The following is a 6,552-nucleotide window of genomic DNA, read 5'->3' on the forward strand; positions in this document are numbered from 1 at the left end:
GTGTAGCTAATCACCTTCTCAATGGCACACAAAGCATTTTGACGTTCAGCTGTGGTCATTTTGATAAGCTCAGCATGAAAAGCGCATTCCTGGAGCTTTCTGTCCTTGGTAGTGCAACTGAAGCAATCTACTATGGACGGCAAGGCACTGTCAAAAGGTCCCCAGGATAAAGTTGTAGACAGGCACAAGTCAGGAGATGGAAATAAAAAAGAAATGTCAAAGGTTTGCCTAGAAGCACAGTGAAGTCTATCATTAAGAAGTTAAAGTTATTTGGTACAGCACAGACCCTCCCTGGATCAAGTCGTCACTACAAACTGGATGAGAGAACCAGGAGGAAACTGATCAGAGAGGACGACCAAGAGGTCGACAGCAACTCTGAAGCAGTTGCAGGAATTTATGACAAAGAGTGGTCATTGTTGTGCATGTGATAACAATATCTGCATGTGTTGTCCACATACACATTGAAAAGACAAGTGTAAACGCACTTCTGATCAGAATATTATCTGATCAGCGTGTCCTGGTTAAAAAAAAAAAAGTCTGCCCTCTGCAAAAAATTTGTCAATGGGAAGAAGGTTTACCTTCCAACATGACAGTGGCCCAAAACACACAGTGAACTGAGCACACAGTGGTTAAAGGAGAAAAATGGGATTGTCCTTACATGGCCTAGTCAGAGCCCAGACTTAAACCCCACTGAAAATCTGTGGAGTGACTTGAAGGCTGCAGTCCACAAATGGTCACCATCCAATTTAAATGAGCTTGAGCAGTTCTGCAAAGAAGGGTGCAACGCTACTAGAGACATCCCAACAGTCTAAAAGCTGTAATTAAAGCAAAAAGTGGTTCAACCAAATGCTGACACAAGGGGGTGATACTCAGTGAATGTTTTTTTTTCTTTTGTATCTTACACTTGGGTGTTATAAGTTGTACTGAGTAAATACAGCTGGATAAAACAAAAGCTGTGCTGTCTTCATTCCAGGCTGCAAAGCAACAAAATGTGATTATTATAAAGCCAATTGTATAGACAATACTCCTCCTAATTTAAGTTAATATACATATGTACATAAAAATACAAGCTTAAGAATTGATATACATATATCAAAACCCTTTTTGAACCTATATAAATTCAATTCTGTAAATCAAACTGACACTCAATGTTATTGTGCAAATTGCTGTCAGCTGCATTCCTGAGGTAATCACAAACTCTCACACACTGAGTTGACAGAAAGCATTTATATTGAGCGTTTACGTTTAAAATTCTGGCTTTTTTCTTTCTACCCAGGAATGTGGGGACATTGGAGCCATCCAGTTTCATCACTGGACATTACAGAGTCCTACATAAACCAAAAAAGTGGTATCAGTGTGTTTTTTATCACCTTTTGGACATTGCCGTAGAGAATGCTTTCATTTTGCATAAACTGGTGGCCAAGAGAAAAAAACTAAAAACTCTGACACGGAAGAAATTCCTCGAGATGCTTGTTTTAGAGCTTACAGAAATGAATGCTGAGAATGGGTCTGAATCTGCATCAGTTTCTTCGGCTCATCCTGTGTCCCCCGTCTCGTCTTCTCCTTCTGCTCCTTTCTCAGCTTCTCCCTCTTCTCCCGAATTGTCATTTCCTGAAGGAACCCACAGGCCCAAGCACTTCATGCCGGACAGTGCACTCGGTAGGCGCAAGTGCAAGCTCTGCCACCTGAAAACTCCAGTCATGTGTGTGACTTGTGAAGTGCCATTGTGCTTTCAACCCAGGCGTGACTGTTTTAATCAGTGGCATGAATTCAAGGTTTATGTTCATGATGAGTTTCAATTTGAATCTATGTAAATCTGTTTGAAGTTTACCCTGCTTCATTTCCTGACATTTTTGTTCTAAATTGGAAACAAGTTTGGGTAGTATTTCCAATATCATCTGCTAACTCGACTACTTTTGCCACAGAATATGTGAAACAGTCAATGGAGGACGTAAAAGTCTTGTGGAATTATGTCAATGTCGGTGCTGCACTACCTTTCAAACATTTGGAGCTGACCATTTTTCACAGAGGCTGCAGTTATTTGATTAAAAATATCGTAAAACAGTCATTTCCTCAGTGTTGCGTAATCCTTCCGAAATCATTCTAATATTATGAAGTCACTGCATCAGCAGCATGCAGGTACATTTAAAACTCTTTTGCAAAGATGTTTGTTTCTGGGGGGGGGGGGTTCACCTTTGTGTGACCCTCAGTATGTTGCATGCTCAAGTGGAAATCTTTTGTGGTTTCAGAGGAGTCTAAACAAACCCTTTCTAGAGAACTTATTCAAAATAAATAAAACACTCAAAAAGAAATGGATAAAAAATAAATCTCAACAAATATATATTTTCAGATCTATTTGTATATGTTAAATTAGTTTGTTCTGTGATTTTCTACAACAGCCCTGCATCTGTGTGAAGGAGGAGACAGCATGGGTATGAAATAGTTATCAATTGTAAAAAAAGGAAAAAGACCGTACATCAGTATAAACATTTATATATATATATATATTGTTTTTTTTTATTATTATACATATGTAGCTTATAGATCTCAGTTTAAAAGCTTCAATTTGTTTGCTATTCAGTTTAAACGCTTGTTTCGATTTATATTTTATTATATTAGCCTATATTGTATTGTATTACATTATATTATTCTATACCTATTAGATAATTGACATCAAAAAGGGAATCCATGGACAATATCTGTTCATTTCGTTCATATTACATTATTAGCCTATATTATAAAGAATTGAGCTGTTCTGCATAAAATATATATGTATATATATGTGTGTGTGTGTGTGTGTGTGTTTTTTAATGATTTTTAATATGATGTCTTGGTAACACAGCAGTATAATGTTTTGTTTTTTTCAGGTACCCTAAAACAGTGGGTCCCAAATTTTTCCATTCCACGACCCACCTAGACAAGTGTAATCTATTTCATGAACCACCACAATATTTGAGGAAAAAAAAGGTTGATATTACTTTAAGCCTAATCTTACTTAAAAGTTTGATGACAGAAATTAAGTATTTAAGAAAAAAAAACTTTTTATTTTAGAGTACACCTGAAAAAAATCACTATTAATATTTAAGTTTTAATTTTTGTTTACAGACGTTAAAATATGTAGTGTCCATAACGTTAAACAGGCTCACTCCAGTGAACTGTAATCTGCGCTGCTGTGTTTTGTTGCAGAAAATGCATTCACGATCCTTTGTGTGTCGGCGAGAACGGAGCACAATCAAACACTTTTTTTAGAAAAGCATAAGAAGCAAAGCAGAACTATCTAAACTGTTTGGAGATTAAAATAATTGTGAAATAGGTAAAAAAAAAATTATAATAAACCTGTCTCGTTTTAAATAAACAAAAAAAACTGGATGACATTAAGTTCAGGCAGAAATGTATTTTTGCAATGGTTAAATTAATGTTCAGCAATATATTCAAAAGATTTCTGAACTTTGGCAAATTTTTCTCTAAAAAGAGATGATACGTCGAGTATTGAATTTTTATTGTTTGTACATTTTGTTATGTGGAAATGTTTACATCTTGTAGTGTTACACAGTGTTGGGAAGGTTACTTTGGAAATGTAATAGGTTACAGATTACAAGTTACCCTGTTTAAAATGTAATAGTAGTGTAACTTTTTCAATTACTTCATTAAAGTAATGTAACTAATTACTTTTGAGTACTTTTTGATTACTTTTCTAAATTTGTGAAAATTAAAGAATAATAAATAAAAGCATATACATCAACTTAAATACATTTATCTAATAAGCATGTGACGTATTCTGTGTAATAAACTCCTGAAACATTGGTTATTTTTTTTAAACTGCTGTCTCTTTGTATATGATGATAGTTTTCTCAAAATAAGTAAAATGCACATGAAGTGACACAGAGCAGTTCTAGAAATTATGTTTATGTGCTCGTGTACTCCTATATTGAGGCGGCAGAGGTTGAAAACACTGCGAGCTTCAGTAGGCCTATATACGTGTAGTAAATGAAACCATGTCTTTGCCATTAATTTACAGGAGGGGCGGACTGGTAAAAAAATTCAGACTGGAGAAAAAAACTCATACAAACAAATTCATGGACAAAACTATTTTTTATCTATTTTAAATCTTTAATTTGGGGACATGCAAAATAATTAAAAGTTCTCTCCTGAACTGCACCTTCACTTCCATTTTTCTCTTCAGTCTCTTTATTTTGCCCTGTTATCCATCTCTCTCGTGACTTTAATACTCAAGATTGAACAAAACTATACTTTACAATACAATACTCTACAGTACAATATCTTTATAGAAAAATCCTAATACTGTACATGAGTCATGTTTTTCCCTTACAAAAGTTAAACATGCTTTTATTAGCCTATATAAAAGTAAAATAACCTTGTTTTTTTTTTTTTTTTTTTGCAAATGGATTTGTATTTATTTTTAAATAAATACATTTGTAAAATAATTTTACATTTTTGGTTACCACAGTTAAACAATAGTAACCATTTTCTCTGGATTTATAGTTAAATATTAAAATGTTAATTTTCGTAAGGGTTGTGTTGTTGTCTGTCGTAGCTCACTAAACCTATGAAAAAATCGGATTTTTTTTTCAGCTAAATTCCTACTGTAACATTACAACTGATAATAATGATGTCCTTTATATATTATTTTGAGTGATGACTGATGAGCAACGTGCTGCTGCTTGATTAAATAAATAAAAAAACAAAGACAAAAAAAGCATCTTTACAGATGAAACTGACCTGAAACCCTGAACAGTAGTTCTGCTTCTCTGCTCCAGCAGTCCTCTCTCTCTCTCTCTCTCTCTCTCTCTCTCTCTCTCTCTCTCTCTCTCTCTCTCTCTCTCTCTCTCTCTCTCTCTCTCTCGCATTGATTACTCTATGAGTCTGATCCAAACCGTTTGGCGGAGGCGCGGAGAGCGCGCGAGTCATGACTAACACTTCATGACTTATTAGAGATTTAATTATCAAATGGCGGATTCGCAAATGATCGCTTTAGTACATTCGGCAGGCAATTATACAATAATGATATTAAATAGTGGGACAAAATCGGCTGCCAGACCACCGGGAATTGTCCTGGTTCTCCCGGTGTCCAGTCCGCGCCTGATTTCCACAGACACGCAGAATGTGCAGGAGACATATATTGCATTTTTGGGGCTTAATATTCACAGACACTAGTCCATGTCATGTTTTGATTCAAGTGTACTGACATACTTTTGATTTAGTCATCCAAAATGTGGCATATTCCGTCCGCGTTAGGCATTCCGTTTTTATGACTGGATTCTACGAACCAGACTGTATTTCCGTATCCCGGAAATTATTAGGGCGGTATGTCTCAGAATAGTCAGTGCAATTTGGGAAAGAAATCAGTTAAATCTGTATGTGGATGTGTGTAAATATTCAAATGTAATCCCCTTTGTAATCGTTAAAAATTTCATAAGTAACTGTAATTTAATTACTCATTTTTTCGTAGTAACTGTAACTAATTACAGTTACAATAATTTTGTAATTAAATTACGTAACGCCGTTACATGTAACTAGTTACTCCCCAACACTGCCAAGGAGCAGCTTTGTTTCATTAAAGATCTCTTCCTGTCAGTCCCTCCATCCCTCCCTCCCTCTGTTTTAGTCAAAATCACTTTCCTTACTGAAAACAATTTCACACCATCAACTTTTCCATCACACCCACACATCTGCATTTCATACCTCAAAGCAGGTGTAATTTCTTCAAAGTCACAATAAAGAGAGACTGAGATTGAGCATCGGCCTGTGAACATTAAAGCAAGAGACAGAAAAGACTGATTGACTGATTGAAAAAAGAAGAGGGCAAAAGAGACACTAAAAAGGAAGGGAATGGTGAATGTGCCCCAGTGCTGATAGAAGTGACACGCATGCTTTAATTAAACCCTTCACCTCCACTCAAAGTGGTTGAGATGTGCGTGGAGTGCTTCTCGTAATGGCTGCTGAGCTGACTGATTAGAGTAAACAGAGCGATAAACCTCAAGAGCGGCTTTAGCTGCTACATGGAGATGATCCCCGGAGGTCTAACGCTACAGGCTCAGAGAGGCTGTTTGAGATTGCCCAAAGAGGCCCAACTTAAAGGCCCTCGTTTCCTCTCCTTATCAGGCCCATCAGCGCTTACACTCTCCAACACCAACAGCAACTGAAAATTATCCTGGCTGCATGTGCTGAATTTGTCAGAGCAAAAGGAAGAAAATGAGCAGATGAGAAGAAAAGCCCTGAGGAAGGAAAGATGGCGAGGGGATGGATAGGGAGCAGGCACTGAAAACAGCCCACTGCAATTACAGCCACAGACTGGAAAGGTGAGTACACTGTTGTTATGATGCTGCCTGCTGGAAAAACATGGAGGTTATGGGTCTTCACTGACTGTCAGTGTCTTCACTAATGAAGCAATGGAAAATGGGAATGGGAGATGGGAGATGCGATGTTGGATTAAAGGAACGGATGACTGAAAAAATAAACCTGTATGATTTCTGCAGAACACAAACAAATATATTTTGGTCCATACAGTGAGTCTGGGATGTAGTGTTGTTT

The sequence above is a fragment of the Carassius carassius genome, chromosome 6, assembly GCF_963082965.1.
Source record: "Carassius carassius chromosome 6, fCarCar2.1, whole genome shotgun sequence".
NCBI lineage: Eukaryota > Metazoa > Chordata > Actinopteri > Cypriniformes > Cyprinidae > Carassius > Carassius carassius.